Raw genomic sequence first — 25,913 nt, 5'->3', positions numbered from 1 at the left:
TACTCAGATGAATTAGAAGGCCGATGAATGCCAGTTTCACCTGGAAAATGGATTGTTAAAAATGCTATAATTTTGTCAGCATACTATATATAAAACAGTAAAGAGAAGGAAAGATTCAACCAACAGAAATTTAAATGTCAACATTTAAATCAGTGGTAATATTGCTCAAGAAGACAAGTTGCCTGAACTGGTGTTAATAGAAAAAATGAAATCCCTTGCCTTTTTGTTTTTGTTTTTTCTTTCTTTTCTTCTTTGGGCTTTGTTTTTTGTTTTTGTTTTGTGGGGGGTTGGGTGGTTTCTTTTGACAATCTAAACACAAAGGACATTGGAAAATACAATTGTGAAAATTTTGTAATATTTTCAAGATAATGGATATTAGTGGGAATCCTATGGGTAATAAATTACATAGCAGTATACTATTCTACATAAAGTACTTGAGACAGAATTAACATTACGAAAACATTAACTACTGACTTTAAAAGGCCATTGTGCCTGAATTAAATGACATATTTGCATTAAATCTGAATATCCAAAAATCAGTTTTTGTTGTTTTATGTAGAGACTGTTGATATATTTTGTACACATTCGCTGCTTATATTCCTTTAACTACAAGTAAACCTCTCATTAAGACAAATTCGTATTTTGCATGCTATAACAATACTGCACTCATCTCTTTTCTAACTGTTTGTTGAAAATATTTAATCCAGGGTTAGGACTTCATCAATGGAATGTAATACAGAATTTAAGTTCTTATAGAAGAAAAGAACTCCAAATGTTAGACTGGAAGTGGATAAAATGCTTCCAATAGCAACTGTTGTTTTCTAATTTCTACAGGGGAAGAAATTCTTTCATCTTGAGGCATTGCAGATTAGGTATCTCAGGCTCCAGTAAGACCTGAAAACAACAAAATAAAAGTTTCCAACTAAATTAAAAGTTTCCTGTTGTGCCACCTCTAATTCAGGACTCTCATTATTTTCCTTATAGAACCTTCACTATCTGTAGCACTGATGATTAATAAAACATACTTCTACCAATGCCTTTTAAAGCTAATTCAACTCAACACAGTTACACTCTCCTATAGTTACAACTAATGATGGAACAGAAAATTAACTCTATGAATTGCACCTTTTGTTAGTTTCCAGTTTGACAGTGACTGTATGGCTTATTCAATCTATAAAGGCAGTTTGCAATCAAAAACTTGGTTTGAGGACTTACATAAAGGGGAGAAGCCAATCCCTTCTCTGATTGAGAACAGCCACTTGCACTCTGTTATCTCTGCCTCACTTCAGATAAAAATGCACAGTGTCAGGGAAATGCTAAAAGTTAATCTTCTCTCTCACAACTATGATATTCACCCATTAGTAGGACCCCTGAATTCCATTTTCAGTCTTGGTGAATTTCTAACTTCTACAATGTGAAACTTAATTAGACAAGAGACTATAAGCAAGTCATACCCAAAATGTCCAGCAGTAATCTAGAAGTAACAGATACAAGATAATTCTCAGGTGAAAAAGGACTTCATTGAACCTGGTCTCCCATGACCAGGAATTACTCTAGCAACTGAGGGAGTAGTCAAAAAAGTGGAAGTGTTGGCAATGGCAACATTGGTTGTTGAGTTTATTGAGTTCCAATTGTTTCCTTGACTTAGTATTTTTAAAATATCCGAGATCTCTTCCCTACCTCTCTTTTTGTTCACTGAGTGAAAAACTTATGTCTGTATGGAATTCTTAACAGAACTTCAAATCAAGAAACAAACATGGTTAATTTACCTCAGACCAATTTCAATATATTAACCTTGGAAGATGTCTGGAAAAAGGTTTTTCTCCTCATCCCGAAGAGATTATTACTTCCTTATATAAAACTTTACAATAAAATCCCAGTGAAGGGTAGCTACATCATTTTCCAGATAAATAAGCAGGTAACCTGTTGATATTCTGAATACACAATTTAATTTGGTGATAGATTTTATCATTAATTAATGACTGTATAAAAGTACTGAAAAATCATGGAAAGAATGCTTTAGCTCATCCCAGATGGAATGTGGAATACAAGACTCAAATTTCCTTAAATAATTATGACAACATAACTTTCCTTTAGCTCTTGCTACCTAATTCTCATAACCTTCAGTTCTGCTGGAAAATATCACCAATGAAGAATAAGTTGCATGCTGAATAGACAGCAAGCAACCACCAAGAAGTAAACAAAAATAAAATTTCTTTGGTTAGAACACAGAATAAAATCAATGGAATCTTGAATTAAATAATTTTCTTTTTATATTTTTTATTGTAGGTTCTGCAAGACACAAAGTTCTGTCTTTTCTTTTAACATCAAATATCCAGAAGGCTTCAGATATTTATTTATCTGCTACATAGTATCAATACTTGTAAATGTTGACTCTTCATTTTAAGGGACATCACAGTTACATTCTCTAATTAGAGAAATTACCTGAAATTTAAATCTTTGGTTCTCAGCAACACCATATCCTCTAAATTGTACTAGTACAACTGAGTACCTATTCTCAGACATATTTTTAAGCCCCTTATATTAGAATATTCATTCATGTAGCTGATCAGAAGCACATGTGGTCCTGCAGTTATCTAACACATTTATCACTGGGACAAAAGGCCAAGCAGGACACGTGGAATCCTGTTACCACTAAGTAGTGGTTAAATGAAAGAGAAGAACTGGCAAGATGGTATTCTGAAGCAAGCAGACAGGTAGCAGTGGAGGGCCAAAGCCAACAATACCAGGACCAAAGACAAACCCCTCCACAGGGGACAGTGAAACTAATATCCTCAACTCAATTATTACCACTAGTAAAGAAGTTTACTACAGCTACATGATTTAACAACTGTTAAACCAGCACTGCTAAATTCAGAAGCCACTAAAAACATACTACAAATTGTCGCAAAGAAATAGGGCTTGTTTACTCCTCATTACAGTGTCAGTGAGTCAAAGAGTTGATTTTAAACAACAAAAGCCTGACAGACGAAAATGCCGCCAGCTCTGTCAGACTCCTGGAAGAGAAAGTCAAGGCTCAAATGATTGCGTTGATCTTTGACTGAAACTGTAAAACAAGTCAGTTTCTTCAAAGCCAAACATAACACTGAAGCCAACAATAAGGAATGTTTTAGTTTTTTCCACACAATGAATTTTTTGATGTCATGAGCTCTGGAAGTTTTTAATCACACTAAAAAAGCATTAGCAAGGCAAATGTCTATGACCCAGGCCCATAAGCAACCACAGGACTGGTTTTCCTGACTAATCTTATTTTTTCTTCTCACACCTCAATTCCAGTATCAATACTTCTTAATAATAGATACTCTCAAATTTTTGACCAGCTTTTAACCCATGTTTTCTTTCACTATCTAAATCTGAACAATAATTTGTATTTGTTCATTGGCTAAACTCCAGAGTATCTGTATTTTATTAGTCATGTGGAAATTGGGGTGCTACCCACAAGACTTCAAGATAAAACACCTCAATGACACAGATCAGAATCAAAAATTCATCCCATTTGAATACTAACAGCCTTAAGACACATGATTCTATGCTTTTAATTTAAATAAAGGTAATAGTGTGTTTACTATTCAGAAGTGATTCTTAGTATGACCACCTATATCTTATGTAAGTCTTCTCATTCCTTTTTTAAAAAGTCTATATTCACTAAATCCCTCTCAATGTATGGTCCAGTGTAATTTTATAGAGGATTTATTAAGATTTCTGCTGCTACTCATTAAAAATAAGATTCATCAATGTTTACATTCTAATTTTAGACATAAATTTAATTGAAGTAAAATTTTAACCCATACAAAAGAGACTAATTTTTACATACTGCAGATGTCATAACCCCCACAGAAGAGTAACAGCAGAAATTAAGTTAATGACTGGAATCAGAGCCAGAAACACTGGACAGACAATAGTTTAATTTAACCAGTTGCTGCACAATCTCTTCTTCCCACCTCTCATCTCTAGTAAATTTATCTTGATTTTAACTATATTGGTCAGTTCAAGTTTATTTAGCTGCAAGTATTTCCATCACTGACGTAAACAATTAAGTCACTCAGGACTTACAAGTACAAATCAATTTTGTCTTCCTGGAACAAATCTTAAGCATCTAGAAGCTCAGGACCCCAATATTCAGGAACTAAGCACTTAGTAAGCATCTGGAAAGCAATGAATTGCTTCACTTAGCTGTACCAGCACTTTATTATCCATTTTACGTAAGAATTCATAATGATAACAAGAGTATTGCTTGGCATGGAGCAAAACCATGCAGGCAACCAACAGATATTTCCTCTGACCCCTGTCAGATCAATTAATTTTGGTAACAGACAAATGCCTTTGGAACAGCAGAGCAAGACAACAGAATTCCTCTAAAATGATAGAGAAAAGAATACTGTGAAGTGAAAAAGGTTTTAAGAATAATCCACTGAAGTAATACTCTATACCAACAGTAAAACTGTTTTCAGTAATGTACAGCGTGATACACAATACCTGATAGTAAAATAATTTCATGACATCATATATTTCCCAGAAAAAGATGGCATAGGCTACCTATCCAGAATACTTGCCATTACAAACATTTCATTTTAACAGAATAGAATTGCTTAGGTTGAAAAAGACCTTTAAGATCATCAAATCCAACCATTAACACTACCCAACCTACCATCTTCCCAAGTGCCACATCCACACAACTTTCAAATACTTCAAGGAATATGACCCAACCATTTCCCAGGGAGCCTATTTCAATGCTTTTGGTGAAGTAATTTTTCCCAATACCTAACCTAAACTTTCCCCAGCACAACTCGAGGGTGTCTCCTCTTGTGTTGTCACTTTTTACCTGGAGAAGACAGTAACCCCCACCTGCAAACAACCTCCTTTCAGGTAGTTGTAGAGAGCAATAAAGTTTCCTCTGAACCTCCTTTTCTAGAGGCTAAACAACCCCAGCTCCCTCAGCCACTCCTCTGTACTCCAGACTCTTCACCTGCTTCCCTGTCCTTCTCTGGACTTACTCCAGACCTCAACGTGTTTCTTGTACACAGGACAAGAAAAGGTGTGGCCTCACCAGTGCTGAGTGCAGGGGAACAATCACTGCCCTCATCCTGCTGGCCGCACTATTGCTGATACAGGCCTGGATGCCAATGGCCTTTTTCGCCACCTGGGCACACATTGGCTCATGATCAGCTGCAGTAAATCAGCATCCCCAGGTCCTTTTCCTCCGGGCAGCTTTCCAGCCACTCTGCCCCAGCCTGTAGCACTGCCTGGGTTGATGTGACTCAGGGGCAGGGCTTGGAACTTGGCCTTGTTGAGCCTCAAACAACTGATCTTGGCCCATTGATCCAGCCTGTCCAGATCCCTCTGTGCAGGCTTCCTACCCTCCAGCAGATCAACATTCCTGCCCCGCAACATGGTGTCAGCTGCAAACTTACCGAGGGTACACTCCATCCCATCATCCGTACCCTTGATAAAGGTATTAAACAGGGCTTGTCCCACCGCTGAGTTCTGTGGACACCACTGTGATCTGTCACCAGCTGAACATAACTCCATTCACCACCACTCTCTGGCCAGCCAGCCCATTTTTACCCAGTGAAGCATCTGCCTATCCAAGCCATGAGCAGCCAGTTTCTTCAGGAGAATGCTGTGGGAAACAGTGGCAAAGGCCTAAAGTCTAGATAGACAACATCCACAGCCTTTCCCTCATCCAGTAAGCAGGTCACCTTGTCATAAGGAGAGATCAGGTCAGCCAAATAGGACTTGCCTTTTCATAAACTCATGCTGGCTGGGTCTGATGATGAGGTTGTCCCGTACAGGTCAAGTGATGGCATTCAATATGAATGCCTTAAATTTACACTTTTTAACCTTAAATTTAGACACATAATGCAAATAATACTGTAAAAAGAAAATAGCTTACCTAATGAGGTCAGTTAAAATCCAAAATCTAAACACAAAGCCAAGTCAATCATAAACAGCAGGAATAATGCCCATGTAATTTTTATATCTTGCATTTACCAATCCTCTGTACTTTTACTAATGTAAAATACATCAACTTAGAAAATGTAATGCAAAGTTAACATTTTTTATTATAAGGGATTATCTTCAGGGTCAAAAGAGCTACACTTTGAATAAAAATTTTACATCATCTCAAAAAAGATAAATCTGCTGCATCTCTATCTACTAGTCACATGACAAGATGATGTGAAGCTTACATCATTAAAAGATTATCAAGATAGCTGTATGTTTAATTATTAGTTGGTAACCATTCAAAGCCCTAGTTATTCGTTCATCCTCCTTTATTCCACATGCTGAACTAGAGGCTCCTTGAATAAAAATTCTCACTTCACTGACTATAACCCTGATCAAGTGAGTAAGACATAGAATTAAAACTAAGAGAAAAAGTTCTTAATAAATGAAGGTCTAATTTATTTTTACTTCTGTGAATTTCAAAACTTTGTTGTGCTCTCACGGTTCAAATCTAAGAACAGACCATTTCATTAGCTGGAATACAGAACCAGCTGCCATAACATTGTCTTCATTCACAAATCAGTCACTGAGGTTAGCAATGCCTAACAAGCAGACTTTAGTTTAGAATCACAGAACCATAGAATATCCTGAGTTGGAAGGGACCCACATGGATCACTGAGTCCAATGCACTGATGCACTGGCCCTGTACAGGACACACCAAGAATCACACCATGTGCTGTCCAAACACTTCTTGAATGCTGTCAGGCTTGGTGCTGTAACCACTTCCCTGGGGAACCTATTCCAGTGCTCAACCTCTCTGGGTGAAGAATCTTTCTCTGATAATAAATGTAGTCCAACTACAGGACTGTAGGAAATTCATGATGACCTATGGCAGCAGTACCAGGGTAGGTACAGAAGGCCCATGTGGTGAACAGAGCAGTCATACCTGGCTTTTTTCCCCTTGTATGTACATTTCGGTGCTGTTTAGGAATGGCAGCAGTTTTCCAGCCCAAATACTCCAGACACACCTTCTTAAGATCAAGATTCATTGAAAGCAAAGAGATAATTTGCTTATAATAGTATGCATATAGATAAGGTTTACATATCTGATACAGAATTCTAAAATGCTTATATGTATGCACAGAACCTCTTATACTGACTAAATATTGAAAGTCTCTCAGCATCTACTATGGCTTTATGAAAGAGATGTAAATGAAAAAATAACAACTTTTTTTTTTCAGCTCTCTAGGGAATTAAGAGAACCTAGAGAATTAAGAGAATTAAGCTTTATGAAAGAGATGTAAATGAAAAAATAACTTTTTTTTTTTTTTAGTTCTCTAGAGAATTAAGAGAACAGGCGGTACTTGAAACACATTTTATGAACTATCATAAGCAAGTCACTGACTGACATAAGATCCACCACAGCTGAGTGGTCAAATTAAGTACATGTATGACTATTTCAATTAATGAATGAAAAACGCTTTTCTTAGTCAGTAACACATAACCAATTGTCCTTATGCCAGCCTTACTGAACATTAAAAAGAGTGATAATCAGGTGTATAATTAAAAAAATCAAAGCAAAAAGAGACTTAAATTTTGGGCAGAACACGATCAGAGGACATCCAACTGAACAAAGTGAGGGTGATTGTTCTAAGCCATGTTGAGTCTAAGACTTCTTTGTGCATAGTCAATAGACTGGGACTAAAATCAGATGTATCTATTCCATCCTAGTACAATATTGGGGTTTATTTGCTTATACTTGGTGACAAACATTTCCTTTTAGCTTTCCTGCCAAATGTCATTTGGTGGGATCAGAATGTGTACAATGGGGCAGACACTGAGGAGCCTCTCATGGTTACCAACATGGTTATTTCTGCAGAAAGACATTTCAAATTAAGGTTCCAATGGGCATAGGGAAACAAAAATTCCCTTTTATTCTTGCCTTATCATTGTCCTGCCCTCTACACCTAGAGCCATTCCACCATCAAGATGCAGCTGCATCACTAATAAGGGACAGCTAACTCAATGTCAGACCTTCTCAATCTGAGATGTCACAAAGCATTTCTCTTCAAGAGGCCAGGTCAGCTTAGGACATAGGGAGTTTGTGGGTTTATTTGTTTAGTTTTTTCCTTCTATCACAGTATTAATAAAATAACTAGTCTTTCAGGGACTGCTGTAATTTACACATTCCCATGGAAGCAGTAATGCCTAGCACAGTTTGAGGCAGTCAGATGATCTGTGACCAGCTGTCATAAACAAGAGAGGTTACAGCAGGGTGTTGAACTTCGAGCTCTAGGACAGTCCACTTCAGAAACACTAAAGAAGATGGATGGCACAGCTAGAGCTCTGAAAGGAAGATACAAAAGCAAATGCCCAGCATGGAAGAGAAACCTTCTCTCACTTATGCAAGATGACAGATACCACTTAATTTTTTTTTTTCATTTGTTTACCTGTACAGGCAATTAGAAAGTCTACTTGCATTTCATTTTCACTTCACTGTCATCTTTTACCTGTGACTTCAAGTCACTGTATCACAACTGTGGCAGGGATTTTGAGAGGAATTGACAGTTTCTGAGGCCTCAGCCTCAGAAAAAGGCGAATGTCACATGAAAGTAAAAACACTTTGAAACATTCTGTTAAGTTACTGAAACTACAGAAATGTATCTCAAGTTAGGGAAAAGAGGTTAGCATATCAAGAGGGACTACATGGAAAGCCACAGTATCCAGTGGATGCTATAAAAAGACATGACAATGAATCACGACAAACCCACTACTAGCTACTAAAACAAAATTCTGGAATTGACAATTTCACTTCCTTCAAAACTAAGCAAAATGAACAAGAAAAAAATTGGCATGGCCATAACATTTCACCAAGCAAAATTCTTAACTGTGGACAGGAATTAGTCTCAAGTGAAATGTCAGTTAATTTATTGCTGTCGGTTCAGGATACATTGCAATGATGAAATCATTGCAAAATGTAACTCCGAACTTTGAATGATAAATTCTTTCACACTGAAAAAATGAAACAGCTACCCAACCTTCCCTTACTCTGAAATTACCCTGAATAATAATTTTGAGAGTTGTCTGTTCAGAGCAAGTAAGAAACATTAGCTGAAATACCATATTAGCAATTTAGAGTATATATGCTGGCAACTTGAGTATTTTTTTCTTATGATGAAATAGTGTAGATAGTATAGGGAGTGCATCAGAAAGAGTGTCAGCTTAATGTAATGTACTGCAACAGATGTATTTATTTCTGAAGTAAATTGAATGTTTGAGAAAAATGAGAAATCCTTGACCACTTTTTCCTCTCAGTATTAAATATATCTCTGTCACCATTTTTACCACTCAGGTTCAAAACAAGATCTACATCAGCTCCTCTTCATCTCTCAATATATTAGATCTCATCTGAAACTTTGTTGTTGCTCTTGTTGTTTTGTGTAAGACCTATATGTACAACAGTCAATGTGCCTACACACCAAAAATTGTCATTTACTCCACTTACTCGTGAGATTCAACCTGCCTCCCAGTCAATCCATGCCGTGCAGTTTCTAAAATGCTCATCTCACTGGTTGCCCAAGTTTTCAATAACTGTAAAGAAAGTCCTCTTGAATGAATAAGCTTCTCATCAGCAATTTTACATTATTCTTCTTGTTTGCATCTTTATCATTGCATACCATTATGCAATAATAGAAGACAACATGAGTAAAAACCCCTGTAGAAGCCTCTTCCACTACTACTACAAATACAGTGAGCCAGTACAATGTACTTCCATACCTAATGCTGCATCTTTACTTGTAGTGTATTTGTTCTTCCTTGCCCGCATTTATTTTCTAGCGAGCAGTTACGTGGTGCTTAGCTGCCTACTGTGGTTAAACCACAACACCACCCTACAATTATTTCTGTTGCAGCTGGATCTCCTCACGGCTTGAAAACACAGACGCATGTGCTTGACATGCACAAAAATCAGGCAAACAAAATGTTGAGAGATACTCTGTTAAAAAAAGCAACAACAAAAAACAAACAAACAAATAAAAAGAGTAATGGCCAGTTCAAGACACACTTTCTGTGTCGTTGGGTTTGATTTTATTCCATGTTTCCAGAAGCTGGAATCTTAAAAGAATGCTAGCTTCTTTCATGCTTAGGAAAGTCCATGGCTGCAAACATTAGGGCAAATTAAAAGTGCAAAAGGAAAGAGAGATCTAAGATTAATGCTCTTTGCTTAAAAAAAAAAAAGAAAAGACAAAAGACTATTAGACTATTCAATGCCTATTAATAAGCTTTATACTGAAGGTTTTAATCTTAAACCTACTGGCTTAAGTCCTTGTTATCCACTTTCTATCCATGCACTGTTCTTTCTCAAGCTCATATGCCTTGACCTAGGCCAATCCATTACTTCTGGAAGAGGACAGTATGAGTCTGAAGCTTTTGAGCATAACAGAAAATGCAAGATTACCCCAAGTATCACTGAAAGCTAATTCAAATTCACTGGCAAAAGACTATCTGTATTAGGAGGTATCTAACATGCTTAGGGACTAAATGATAATTAACAGCAGCTCTAAAAGACTAAGCACTCCAGTCAACATACAAAAATTATAGTACGAGTCTAACAACACAATTTTATCCCAATCTGAGTAAACTGTAACAAGTAGTAAAATGATGTTCACTCAGCCCACATTTGCCCTCTTCTCAGATAAAACTACTCACAGTGGAAATTATAACCATGACTGATCATACACTATTATTGTAAATTAATGTAAAAATCCCCCAACAGCAATGAAACAGCAACAGTTCTAACACTCTTATTCCTGGCATATGTCAGTTTTGAATACTTGAATATTGACTTATAGGAAATACATATTTTTCATCTAATATACAAGAATTTTGACAGTTTATCAAAAAATTGCTTAAGACCAGAACAAAAATGTTTAACATAATCAAAAGCAAGTTAGGACTTTCTCCAATCACTGAGGCTTCAGAGTGCACAGGAGTGCAATAAAGTAACATAGCATCTCAGCAGGATTTGCAACAACTGACAGTGCCTGTACAGTCATTCTGTATGTGTACCTCAATCTATGCAACCTGTGCAAAATGTCAAAGTGGAGCTCTATGTTCAGTGACAGTAGCTGCTACTGTTCTTCGCTCCTCCACGCTCAGTTTTGTAAGGACTGAACCTTGTGATAAACTGATTCTGAATCTGTGGGTAAAGACAGCATGACTGCACCAAATAGATGACTGACCATCACTGTCATCATCTATGGCTATTAAGAATTAACATTAGCTTATATCTGTCCAATATGTGCTTCATTTCTTCTCAGGTACTTAATACCCCACACTTCATCCCAAAGAATGTACTTAAGGCTCAAGATAAAAGTTATAAGAAACAAAAGACTGGGAAGCTTTTCCATCTCTGCAAACTGAAGTTTGACATTGTATGTTGAAAGTGTGTCAAATCAGCCATGAACTTCAGTGGTCAAAGGTGGGAACCAAAAGCAATCAGCTATCTGCCTGGGTCCATATACATTTCTGAAAGATGTGTAGCATGAAAGGGACCATAAGCAGTTGGCAATCAGCTGAAAATTCAGCAGGCACATCCTGCCTTATACATATCTCATTCCATCTATCCCTTAAAATCCCTTCCCAATTACCTGACTTGCAGTGGAGCCTCAACTATCATCTTGTACCTAAATCAAGCAATTCAAGACTCATGGGAAGTATAATGAATAAGAGCTGAGACTATAGCAAAAATCCAAAAATCAAAATAACCTTCTACTAGGTGAAACTGACCCTGACTACAGAAGTTAATCTCATGAGAAAGAGACCAAGTGTACAGTATTTATACTGTATATTATATTTATAGATATATTTAAATATATATATTTCTATAGATGTTTATAATATATATACTATAAATTTATTATATAATTTATAAAAATATATATATATTTATATTACAGGTTTTTTTCACAAATCTAAATAGGAATGAATTTTTAGTTTGAAAAGAGAACTGCCTGAAATAAACTTACTTAAAGTAATACACCAAGTACCAACATAAAATTCCAAAGGGCATTCCATGATGATGTGTTTCTCCAGAAAACTGTAAAGTAAATTCACAAAAAAAAAAAGGTGAAAGTTACCCTCATTCATAAAATGTACTCATTTCATTCTTACTGGCTGCTACCTTTGAAATTTCTTAAAAAAAAAATCAACAAGTCCTAACTGTAATACACACACTTCAATAATCTAAAATGATAGGTTTTTTATTCCTTTGGTTTTATTTCTCAAGTCACCAACTTCTGACTGATTGCTTTAAATGTGTTTTATGCATGATGAACATACACCACTCATATTTGGAAAAAACCTTTCCACTGACTGGGACATGAATTTCCTCTTATTACAGGAAGTCAGCAACTTCCTGCCTGTTGCACTTTCCGCTGCTTGCTCTCACTCACTGTTCTTTCACCCAGCCACAAAAATTAAACTTACAGATATCCAGATTTTTGCATACTTGAAAATAAAAGAAAATCTTCAAAATTATCTGCTACATATTTTCATGAAGCAGTAAAACTGGCAGAAACAACCAGTGTAAGTTTTACATACAAATGTGAATCTACAGTGAAAATCTACAGCTCAAAGGAGCTCAAATCTTTGTCCCATTAGCCTAGACTGCTCAACACATTGCACATAAAGGTTATGGGGTATAATGAACTTCAAAAGGTATTGTCACAAGCAGCACCAGTTTTAGTCTGAAAAAACCAAACTATATAGGTATCTATAAGAATTGCCCAGTTACACATTTGAATTTATTAAAACGTGTATATTTATTAGCATCACAGGCCTAAGTCTAAGTGATGTGAATTCAAAGTAAGTCAGGCCCAAAGGAGGTGAAACACTATGCTACCGTCTCATGAATAACTGAAAACAAAGCAAGTCTCCCACATATTTTTTTTAAGTGTGTGGTGATGGCAAAAGTAACAAGCTGTATATTCTGCAGGTGCCCAAGTCACTGTTCTGAAAGCATAGGCAAGTTTTACAGGAAGTGAGACATACAAAACAAACATGACTATCAGCAGAGAGCCATTAGTCTCACTAAAAGAAAGAAATTAATAATGTCATTATCATTCCCAGCACAATCATCAAATAGCTTATCAGATATACATGAAGAGAAGTATACTAAATGTTTGCTTCCATTTGTCCCATAAACATTAGATCTATTTTCCTTGTATCACAGAAACCCAGAACTGGTTTGGGTCAGAAGGGATGTAAAAGATCATCTAGTTCAAATCCCTCCTGCCCTGAGCATGGACACCTTTCACTACACGAGGCTGCTCAGGGCCCACCCAGCCTGATGTCAAACACGTCCATGAAGGGAACATCCACAGCTCCTCTAGGCAACTTGCTCCAGTACCTCACCACCCTCATAATAGAGAATTTCTTCCTATTAACTAGTCTAAAGCTACCCTATTGCAGTCTGAAGCCATCACACCTTGTCCCATGCAATGCAATGCCCTTGTAAAAAAATTCCTCTCCAGCTTTCTTGTAGGCCCCCTTTGAGTCCTGGAAAGCTGCTGTAAGGCATCCCTGGTGTGTTCTCCTCTCCAGGCAAAACAGCCCAAACTCTCTAAGCCTGTCTTCACAGGAGAGGTGCTCCAGCTCTCTGTGTTATCTTTGTGGTCCTCCTCTGAAGTTGCTGAGGTCAGAGTTATATCTTGATCAGAATAGATATAGCAGGTTTTCTATTACATCTACACTTTCACTCTACTTACCAAACATTGTTTACTATTTAACATGTCTAAATTACTTTTCATTTCTCCCATTTAACCAATGCATTTAAAATCTAAGATTTATTCAGTATTTTACAATGCACGTCTGTATTACCAGTGATGAGATAGTATAAAATCTGGGTTATTGAATCTTTTCCTTTGAGTTGTTGTTTGGCCTTGAATAAGCCACTTTCCTCTCACTGAAAATTATTAATGCTATTTTCATTTATAGATGAAAGGCTCTACAAAACTACTAAACATTAATCATGAATAATCCAGATAAAGTTTAGTTAATAACAAGGTACAAGAAATCAAAGTATCAACTTGACACTGGATCCTCTTACTCAGTTTTATACTGCAAGCATGATAATGAAATAAACATGAAACATACCACCTAAGGCTTGAAAGTCTCTAGTTTTAAAAGAGGTCCAACATACATGGGAAAGGTCAGTGGGAACACTGACAAAAACTTTGAAAGCAGAGCTGATAAAAAAAACTAGTAACTTTTAAAGAGAATAATATTAATTTTGAAATAATCTGTTGGGGAAGATCGGAAAATACAACTACAGTTTTCAACACTGCAGCTTGTCAGACTTCAATCAGTAAAATATAGGCAGATCTTTCACCAGACATAAATGTTGCATTACTCTGAACAATGACAGGTAGGAAAAAAAGAGGCTTGAGGAAAGTGTGCTTATCCATACAATATTGGATGCAGGAGCCACTGTTCACATCCACTATTGCTAATGGAAAATATCATGATCCAGAATACAACCATCTTCATCAACACTATGTTAAATAAATGAAGTTAAAAAATGTAACTAAATGGCCAGCATGCTGGCAAATCAAACTCCTTGTTGACACATCTAAAGCATAGCAGATAAGAAATGATTATCAGTGTTGCTCAAGTACTGAGCATTAAACTACTCTTTAAGAACTGAGGAAAGAGTGCTGAGCATGACTCTGGGAAGGTAGATTATAAACACAGCATTGTAAAATTTGTAAAATAACTACATATTACCATGGATAATGAAAACATCCACCTATATAAAATTAACTATTGACAAGAAAATTATTATGGCTAACAAAACTCAGGGTCAGCATTGTAAACCCTTATAAACTGACAAGAATTTGAGGAGCTCCATGGTATGGCACTTAATCCACAATTGGGAAGTTTTTTGTAACTTCATTTAAAACATCTGCTGTCGGCCACTAAGTCACAAAACAATAACCTGGATGACAATTCATCTGATAGCAGCTACAATTCTTACATTAACATTACAGTAAAGTCTAAATGCAAAAAATTTACTTCTACAGTTCCAGAAATATTCTTTAAATCTTTCAAAAATTTCCATCCCTTCCCTAAATTCAAGTCGATTCTCCATGTGCATCATACAATTATACTTCTTCCCAACAAGAAAAGGCCAAAGGCCCACTTGTGTAAAACCCAGACTACATGAAAATAGCATTAAGTATTAAGCAGGCGCAATCCAGGTTTCAAGAACCGTTATCATTACCTGGTAATGCAGAACCAAATGATCCTGACTGGAGGTGGGTCTAAGGATTAAGTACAACAGCTCACTCAGAAGGTGGTGATTGTAGAGGTCTATTACAGACCATCAGCTCAAACTGGAGAACAGCACGATTTTTTTTTTTTTGTAAGCCCTATTTTTAGTATGTTGAAAGAGAAAGGTCAAACTGAAATCTTTAATACTGAAATCTAGTATCTAAGGATCTTAAGCTGTCAACAGTAGTAACACCCGTTTTAAAAAAATTACTAGCAACAGTTTCCTAACAGCACTCAGCATAACCAGAGGAATTATCATATAACCCATTATAATAGCCACAATAAGTAAGTCACTGGAGTAGACACTGGGCATAGCCTAAGAATTACTGATCATGATTAAATTACATAGATATAGATTACTAAGTTTTATATAAAGATACAATGCACAATGATGCTCATATTCCTGAGTTTTCAAACCTTCAGAAACTAGAAAGTGTTATGAACAAAATTAATAGGGAATAAAAAAATCTTATGACAGAAAAACATGAAAACAGAAACTTCCCTCGTGGTTTTTATCTTTGGTCAGGCAATTCTACAGCCAGAAAAATGATGAATTTTGTACAGTTTTGGCTACAGCTCAGCCTAGTTTCTCAAAACCTGATTTATTTTTAAAAAAAGTAACTTAAAATAATCAGGATCAACAACTTAGAACAGGAGAGGCTGGATCACCACCAATATAAACTACAGTTGCAGAGTGTAGAAAGTGAGAGATACAAAACATCCACCCATGATACCACTAAGGGTGTTGGTAACAAACAGAGGCCCATAACTAGACAGAAGTGGCACAAGCGTTAAAAATTGTAAGGACAGATCAAAAATAGTCAATAAATACTTTCATTCTATAGTTGGAAAGATTCAGAATGGTATAATTGTATCACATTATATTGATTTTCCTCCCAACTCATTTGTTAAGCAGATGTTCCAGATCAGATGTTAAAAAACATTGTGAGAAAAACATTTTAAATCAGCATACTTGTTAAACTTATCTCAGAGTCCTAGAGTAGTCAGCCCAGCAAATCTTTGATCTGATGATGCTCTTTTAAAACTATGTATTTTAAAATCTGTATGTGTCTTTAAATGCTAGGGACTGCCACTATGCAGGAGAGTGAAAACACAGTGTCAAAGGGACGAATCAAGTTTAAGGCAGTCTGATAGAGAATTCAGATGAGATAACAAGAACTAAGGGACGACAGATGCATTCAAATGTATTCAAACAATAATTGCATGCCTTATTTTTAAATAGTGGCAAAGATGAATCATTGAAACAAGTCATCCAGAAAAGTAAATGGTAGATTCTCAGTATCTTGATACACTTTAAAAAAAAAATTAAAAAAATAAATAAAAAAGCTTAGCCCACCAAAAGTTAAGAAATCAAACCCACTGAGACAAAAACTGATGCTGTAATACATTTAAGGTGAAATGCTCATGTATTAAGATAGATGCAGTACTTAATGCAAGTCAACTTCAGAAAGCACGTGAACTTTTCACATACCCAAGTAGATTAATTAGTAGCATGGTAGTAACGTTCTTTAATAAACCTAAAAGAATGATTTGTCAGCCCATTAACAGAACAAAAAGACCTCCAAATTAAATAAAACAGAAGGATAATGTTCGGGGTTTTTAAATAGAACACCATGGTACTGTCTCATTTCTGTTGCATTCAACTCAGTATCAGCAACACCTGATTCTTCCTAGTATTTTCCAACTATTTCCAAAGATACTTCAGGTCAAGTTACAAGTCAGTGCTTTTGGGAAATCTACAACTAAGCATCAACAGAGGCAGAATACCTATTTATATTCTGCTTGGTAACTCATCAACTTTTATCCAAAATAAATGCTAAATGTTCAGTGTTCATCTCCAAGGACCAGATATAGTTTGACTAACTGCTCCAGCTTGGCTCTTGCTGTCACAGTACAAATATGGTCAACTGGTTCTCCTCAAGGACTGTCACACATGGATTCACAGAAGATTCAGAGAAACCATGCTTTTTTCTATTCAGTGTCATTAAAAAGAGCAGGAATTGCTAGATTATAATGGGGGCTCTCAAACTACATAATTTTCAAGTCCTTTTTGTGGAAATAGTTGATCACAGAAGTTGCAGCATCAGAAAAATAATGTCACTTGGTTAAGTGATAAAGACATTCTTAAACAAAACACACATCACGGTAATAACCTTCCTAAAAACTGGAAATGGTACCAGCTATGCCTTTTGGAAGTCAAAACCAGAGTTCAAGCCTCACTAACGTGACAACCAAACACAGTCAAGCAACTCCTTCTATCGTGTTTAACAGTCCTCCTCCTCCTCCTCTGAAAGCGCAGATCACCCAAAGATGTATGTTTTTATAGACTACAGACTGAACTGCTTCGGGCCCTTTCCTGTGCCAGAAGAAAAAGCACACAAAACCTACAGCTTATTTGCTTCAGAGCAGTGTAGTGCCTAAGTTAAACAGTTTAGATAACATACCACATTTGCACTCAGCAGACATCACTGGCTCCTGATCCAAAATGCTCTTACACGTGCTAATCAACAAAGCCTCCAATGGACTAGGAACTGATTATCTTAGAAACTGTCTATCCTCCACAATTCTCAGCAACAGCTGTTGTCAATTACAGCAGCATACCTAACAGTTTAAGATAAAACTCCTAAGGATGGAGCGCAAAGTAAACTTTCTAAGACTTCATCAACAGAATTCCTTTCAGGGCAAAGTGTAAACCAGTTCTTTGCACAGCCCTTCCCCAGTGAAAAATGAAGCTGTAATAGCAACAACAACCTGGAGACAGCAAAGATGATCTCTACATTAGCATAAATCATAGGCAGGCAGAGAATGTATAACACATTTCTACGAAATCACATTCTTCTTGCACATCAGTAGAAAGTAACAAAGTCTAAAAGATTCAAGAGCAAACAAAAGAGAAAAGCACAACGTTCAAGTAAAGCCAACATGGTTATATAAGGAAGGAAAAATATGAGAGGAATGTTTTCACTTACATTTCTCAAAGGTAAGTGCCCTTCTCACAGGTGGCAGAGTACTTTCAGAAAACCTCTGAACCAATTTTTTGTGGCAAGTGAGCTTTGCTAATATCGCAGTTTAAACAGAAAAACTGTAAACATCAAGTTTCTGTATTTTCTCAGATTTACGAGAGGGTGAAATGAAGAAAAACATGCAAGAATCCCATCAGTTTAATTAATCATTGACCAAAGCTACCAGTACAAGAGAGCAGCCTCTTGTTTTCATCTCACTGACAAAAGGATGCCATTACTATCTTTTCAAATGTTCAGTTTTCACAGGAATTTATCATATCTGTAGTTCTGCAGCCTAAATTTTGCAGTCATCATAAAATATAGTGGGGGAAAAAATGCACTATCTTTCCAGTATGCACTTACACATCTAGCAATTGCTCATGTTCTCATACTTTGCTATGTACTGAAATTCACCATGGTAGGTTCACAGCCCATACAGCTCCTGTTATTGATACAACAGCAAAGTTGTCAATTTCAAGTAAGAAAATATACCAAAAAAGGTTTTGAAATTCACCAGTTTATTTGGAATTAGGCTCTGTTTGTTTACCTGACAGTCTGAACTTATTTCAACACAGTATCAATTTTAACAACTTCAGCAATCGCTACTATTTATATACATCCATGACTCTTAAGGGTACAGCATTTAGGCCAAACATGAGCCACATGTGTCAGTAAAAAAAATTAAAACAATCTGACAACAGATAATCACAATTGTGTTAATTCACAATTACAGCTACTACACTAACAGAAAGAAAAAAAAGGACTGGTTTCAAAAACAGAAATTATTATCACCCACAAACAATTTAATTTTCTCATTGTCCAGTTTTAGATCTTACAGTATTTCAACCTCTGAGTTGCAAAAGTAACAGTGGATGGTGATTTAAAGAGAGATGGAATCTAGGACAATTTATCTGAATATTTCATGAACCTCAAATTCTTAAAAATATTTTCAATAACAAAAATCAGCCCACGTATAATTGGAATGTATTTTGGAACCTTTAGCTTCCACAGAGTAAGTATTATCAGTAAATAGCTGAACTAATGTGTGACAAGTAACACAACTGACATATAAGAACTTTAATGAAGTTTCTTTAGTCTGAAATAAGACTTATGTGCTGCTTTTAAACCAAGTTTCAGAGCTTTGTAAGGGAAGGTAACCAGGACTACAGAGTCAAGTAGAGAATGGATACTGTGGAGCTGAGCCACAGAGCTAGAAGCGTATTCTTTTCTCCTAAGTGTCATCCCAGTACATTTTGTACAATTCTTTCACATGTATACCTCTTTCATGAGTATATCACCAAAGCGATGTTATGCCAGCATGATGGAACAACTGTCTCTTAAAAGCAAACCATAAAGCCTCCAGGATGTGTAATACCACAGGGCATGTAGCTAAACTGAGCTACTGATGGGTACAATACAGCAATCTCACTGTATGAAACTCTCAAACAGCTAAAATGTGTTAATTGCAGCCCATACACAGAAATGCAAACTTGTACACCACTGGAACTGCGGTATCCCAAAGAAAAACATGTCTGATGGTTGAACATCTACCACTGATGGCAATGGACAGCTAGCACAGACTGAGTCAGGTAGGTGAGAACAGGGAGGTAGAGAGGCTCTGGGGCAGAAAAACTGAAGGGAAGGCAAGCTGCTTCTAAAAATTCTTTTTTGAAGGCCTGGAGGGAAAAAAAAAATAAAATAACCATGAAGCCCTTCAACTTCCCCCTTCAGCCATCAGAATCACCAACAATTTTTGAAAAAAAAAAATAAAAAAATAAAAAAGGCAACAAACCAACCCAGAGAGGGAAACCTTGTGACAAATCTGCCTCCTCCCTCCCTGCTCTCACCTCCCGGCAGCGAGGATCTAGCTGCCCAGCTCCCTTCCGGGGAGCACCTGCCCTCGGCACGCCCCGGGCCGCCGCCGCTCCCGGCGGGACCCCGCGGGAGGAGGGCGGGAGAGGCCGAGGAGCGGCGGCGGCGCGGGGCGCGCAGGCCTCGGCGCCCCCCCGGCCCCGCCGCTGCCACTGCCGGCCGGGGAGGGGGCTCGGCGGGGTCCGGGGCTCGGGGCGGCGCACTGCGGCTGCGGGGCGGCCGGCGGGGACGGGGGGGGCAAGCGGGTGAAGGGGAGCAGATGCTCTGGGGCTGGTTTTACCTGCTGCTGCTGCTGCCTGCAGTGGCATGAAGATCTGGCTCAGCCTCTCTCTCTCTCTCCCTCCCCGCCTCCCTCCTTCCTCGCCTCCCTCCCTCCCTCCCTGCGGCGCGGCGCGGCGCACAGACCCCCGTGCCGGCCCGACGCCCTGCAAGGGACGCGGGGCAGGGGGAGGCGGTGGGGGAGGCCCGGGGAAGGAAAGGGAAGGGAAGGGGAAGGGCTCCCTGCCCGCCCGCGGGGACGCGCGGTGGCACCGCCCCGCTCCCGCCGCGCAGGCGCCCGAGCCCGCGGCCGCCCGGCGCCTGCTCCTTGTTGCTGCTCCGTGCTCCCGGTGCCCGTTGCCAGCCGCCGGTGCCCGCCGGGGCTGCGGGGCGCCGCTGGAAGGGAGAGGGCGAGCGTGGGGCTGCCCTCGCGGCTCGGCCGGCGCCCGATTCTCGCCACCCGCGCTGGGCAGCAGCAGAAGGGCGCCGGGGTTGTTTGCAATCGGGAGGGTTTGCATCTCTTCGGGGCCTTTCGGCCTCTTGAGGAAACCCGGTCTGTTTGTATTTACATAAAGCGTGTGTAGTGTGTAGTTACCAGTCACGCAATGCGTGGTGGGGCGCGGGGCGACGGGGCTTAAAACGAAGGTAATTTAAAGTGAGTCCGTACCATCGCTCCTTGGGAACGGCTGGCCGGGGTCAGAGCTCCTTGGGAAGGAGTCCTGCTGGAAGGAGTCATGTGCTCGGCTGCAGCTCTGGGCGGCCGGAGGTGGGTGCTGCCCGCCGGGCCGCTTGTCAGCCCCGGCAACGGGGTCACCCGGCCCCACAGCCCGGCCCCACAGCCCGGCCCCACAGCCCGGCCCCACAGCCCGGCCCCACAGCCCGGCCCCACAGCCCGGCCCCACAGCCCGGCCCCACAGCCCGGCCCCACAGCCCGGCCCCACAGCCCGGCCCCACAGCCCGGCCGCGCTCATTGGGACAAGCGCGTCGCTTCCCAAGGCACACTTGGATCGCCGTCCCGCTATTGAGATCAGTCCAAAAGATCTCTTCCTTAAGTTTTGGAAAGTCCGGTAAACCTGCCGTTTGCTTGGCATCAGCCCTTCATTAAAAATCATGGAGGAATGTGAACAGAGGAACCCCAAGTCTTGAAGAGTTCATTTTTTCTTGCAAAAACAGCCTGCAAGGGGTGCATTTATGCAAGCGTTTGGAGGTGTCCTGAAGCGCCTTGTAACTTAAGTTGCTCCTTGTGACCGTTTTACAGTTTCTCATTATGTGTTGCGATGCAGTGGATAGCCAAGTTTTCTTTAGAGATACCAGTACAAGGCAGAAAGAGAAACTATATATATACTACATTATAGCTACCATCAGGTTCAGATATTATTTGAACCTGAGTCTTGGAATAATAAGCCTAAAACTGGCATGTTTGACTATTAGAACATGCTTCAAGGTAACATAGGACAAAGGATGATCAATCTGAGATACACCTAGAAATGGAATGGGAATAAACCCTTTAAATTTTAATAGCAATTGCATGATGAATGTATGGTATCTAATCTCTGAAGATATTTCTTATAATTCCCTTGATTTCCAGAAAGGAACTTTTTTGCTTTTCGGGTGATTTCAGGGCAAGATAATCAGCCTATCTATGTGGTTTTGCCAAAGACACTTAGAGAGGAAATCTTAACTCCATGTCAGTCTACAGATGTTTTTGATTCCCAGATGTTTGATTAAGAAAAGAGAGACCAAAGTAGGTTCCGGCCTGCTGATGATAGTGTTTTACAGCCACACATTTACATTTTTTGCTACATCAGATTGTTTAAAGTAGAAAGAGCCATTTGAAGTTAAATTGTTGGTAGATTTAAAATTAAAAACCTCAGGACAAAAAACAAATGAAGGCATGAGAATTTCCTTGCATGTCCGTATATTCATTAATTTCAAACACATAATTTCATTTTCTGTTTGCAATAAAGATTTTCTGTTTGTCTCTCCTTACATTTATTTTGTGTTAGAGCAGATCTTGATATTAAAAAAGCCAAGCAGTCAAGCATATAATTTTTTTTTCTAGTTATATCATGTTTTGAATACCTTGAACAGCTCAGTGATGAAAATAGAATTTTGTTCTACACAGGACATAGCGTTTGGTTTAGAAATAATACAGCCATCTACAGTCAGCCTGTATATATCACAGTGACCTGTCCACAATAAATACATGGAATACACTATTTTCTGCTTTTGCAATACAGTGCATTTTAGATAAGAATATACACAAAAGTAGCATGTGTTTGGGAGGTTAAATGTCAATGTAGAGAATTATATAGCACATTATATGCTGAAGATATGGGTGAATAGACGGGGCTCATTAGGTAAAATTCATACTGAAAGTGTCAAGACGTTTTTTTCATAAGCCTGCAGATTTGTGCTACTGTTTAAAAAAGGGGAAGTTTGAACCTGCTTTTGGCACATATTCCCACTGAGTCCTCAAGTCAGGCAATTGCGAGTTGTCTAAATAACTACTGGAATAATTATATGAGCATAAGATATCTAATTGTGTGTGCACTTAGGGGATGTCTTAAAAGATTTGGCCCTCTCGGTACTCTGAATATGAAAATTTTCCCATGGAAAATAAAAGCTGGAACAAAAGCAAAGAGGAAAAACAACAGCAGAATCTGCCAAAATTAGTTGTTCTTGTTTCATTGGCAATCACTTTTTAGGCTAATCATAACATTTAGAGTGCCATTTTAAGCAAAATGGAGGTCCACCCCTCCCTTTTAATTTTAAGAAAATTAAAACATTGTAAAGAAATTAATCCTTTCTATTTATGCACTAATAAAGAAAAAAATAAATTCCAAATATTACTAGTTTCTGTATTTTCAAGATTATGGAGGGTTAAGGTCAAACTACTTAATTTATGTTCACAATACATCCTACTGCAGTGTCACAAGTAGAAGTGTGTAAACTTCCTATAGGTGAAGAAAATAATGTTTCTTATATTAGGTGTTGACTAAAATATTCTCGAGGTTATAAATATTTTAAAAATTTTACTTGGTTGTACATTGCAATTATGAAAAATCTTTAGTTATGCTTTCAGTAGCATTCTTCAATTAAGTCTGTAAAATGAAGACTTTTTTTTACTGTAATCTGTAATCTGGCTACATTATATACATGCATCTCATGTGTAAGCAGTATACATAGCAAAAAATGCATATGTTGCTCGCTGGCATTTTAGTTTCTGGTCCTTGGGAGAGCACAGGGTAGTCCAGCTTCATTATCAGCTATAGAATAAAGCCATTATGCATATGCATTTGTGCATATGAACTAGTTAGGAGGATTTCATATGGTTTGAAAAAGTGTAATGTAGATTTGCCAGTTGAATAAAATATAAAGCAAAATTTCTTGACTTTTGCTCTTAGTTAACTCGTGCAAACAATATAAAAATTCACACAGATTTTTAATACATATTATGTAAATTATATACAAAACATTTTACTGAATGTATATGCATGCATGATTGTGTGCACAAATATATAAATATATATACACACATTAGTTGTATTTCAAATTGTTGTGTCATCTTATTTGGATTTCATATTTGATCTGTAATCCAAGAAATTTTGAAATCTCAGGTATCTGAAGAAAATCTCAGGGAAGTTTTTATCACTGCAGCTTCTCCCATGAGTCAAATAAAGCTACACTCCACTACCAACTGAATTCCCATAGAGAAAATGGAAAATATTTGTGGAGTACTTCTGTCATTTCTAGACCCTACAATGAGATGTATTTCATACACAGACAATAAGAATAAACTTAAATTGATTTTAAACTTGATTAATTTTCTTCCAGTAGGATCTGCTTGACACAATTATCAGCTTGCAGTTTCTGTTGTAACTATTCACTTAATCGCTCTCAACTTCTGCTTTTGTTCATTATTTAAAAATATTTACCCATCATAAGGAGAATAATTAGTTACAAGTTTAGTTCTGTCCTTTTCATTCTCTGTCTGAGCCTTCTTGTGCAAAAAAGTAACCTAATTTTCCCCCTGAATTATAATAAGATTTGTCCATAGACATTTACTCCATAACTTAAATGGGTCTTAAGTAATTTTAAAACCCTTGGGTTTAGTGGAGCTTGTGTAAGCTCTTTGTGAACCTGTATGTCAAGTGATACAATTCAGCATAATTCTCCTACTGTTAATTACACTTCCCAAAAACTTACTACAACATACTATGTCTTCTTCCGGTAATGAACCAAACATCTTGTGCTTTCTCAGTAAAATGCATAGCTTGACATACTGACAGCTGTGTCAAACATGATGAAATGCATTATGTAAGTTTGACAAAGAGGCATGACTTCATGTGTTCTGAAAAAATTTAAAGGAATTGAGGAAAACTGAGTGAGCGAGAGCAAAAAAGACTGATGAACTACTGTTGGGAAGAATGAAAGGAATCATGTACTCCAGACTAGCTCAATTAAAATTTGACACATGAGAAACTTCCTCTGAAACATGTCAAGAAACCAACTTGATTTTGTAACACAGTGCATCAGCACAGAATCATATCAGTATAATGTGGTGTACCACATAGCTGTTGGGCCAACACACCAGGAGGTTGGGAAACTGGATAGAGCAGAGCAAGGCTATACACAGATTTAATGGACAAGGGCAAAAAGAAAATAAACTGGGTATCAGAAAAAGTTCTTTCTAAGGACATCCAAAAATAAACCACTATTCATGTGAATATGAGTGACCAGGGTAGCATTTTTGCATGTGGTGCCTTTGGTCCCAATTCAGGCAAAACCATCCATTGACACTTAAGTTCCATTGATTTCATCAGAGCTTAAGTGCTTTCCTGAATCGAGGCTAATTAAGTGCATCACATACAAATACTTGTGTGCATAAATTGTTTACAGGATTGGGGCTTTAGGGCTTGTCTAAACAGAGGCACTCAGGAAAATTAATCCAAATTAACTAAAGGTATGAATTTAAAGTGGATTAGTTAAACCACATTAAACCCCAGTGTGGACTGGGGTTTAATGTGGTTTAACTAATCCACTTTAAATTCACTGTTTTAATTACTTTGGATTAACTTTCCTGAGTGTCCCTGTTTAGGCAAACCCTTGGTGTATTGAATAAAGTCCCCAAATGAGTCAAAATTAAAGTAGACCCCAATCTATATAAATAACAGTTCTGCATTGGCAAGGGATGAAATCTTCAATTTTTACAATTCCATTGACTCTGTACCACCAGTGTGCTGAGGAGCAGCAGCAGTGAGATCAAGTAGTAGTCCGTGAACATGGCAATGGAGCTAAGCCATGAAACTCCAAGCTGTGTAGGAAAGGCTGAGAAAAAATCAGAATAAAACCCACAAATTTTCAAATCAATCTTGTGTATTTCAGCAATATTAAATTGCAATTTAAAAATAAAGATCAGATTTATTTCCACTTAAGTTGGCAAGACCAGTGAAGGTACTGTGG

The 25,913-nt window shown here is 38.0% G+C and overlaps 1 protein-coding gene across 7 annotated transcripts in view; it reads right to left on the bottom strand.

Annotated features, from left to right (window-relative positions):
* Positions 1–20,718, bottom strand: part of TBC1D5 (TBC1 domain family member 5) — a 315,390-nt gene extending 294,672 nt beyond the window's left edge. For all 7 annotated transcript variants that reach the window (XM_088054565.1, XM_088054556.1, XM_014248648.2 and 4 more), the window contains exon 1: positions 20,470–20,718. The gene's annotated coding sequence lies outside the window, so the exon portion shown is untranslated. The remainder of the gene's footprint in view (positions 1–20,469) is intronic.
* Positions 20,719–25,913: the final 5,195 nt, after the last annotated feature.

Source organism: Pseudopodoces humilis, chromosome 1 (assembly GCF_049639895.1).
Source record: "Pseudopodoces humilis isolate 2021_Gansu_Grassland_sample_001 chromosome 1, ASM4963989v1, whole genome shotgun sequence".
Lineage (NCBI taxonomy): Eukaryota > Metazoa > Chordata > Aves > Passeriformes > Paridae > Pseudopodoces > Pseudopodoces humilis.
Note: the sequence above shows the minus strand (reverse complement) of the source record. Positions and strands in the feature narration are given on the sequence as shown.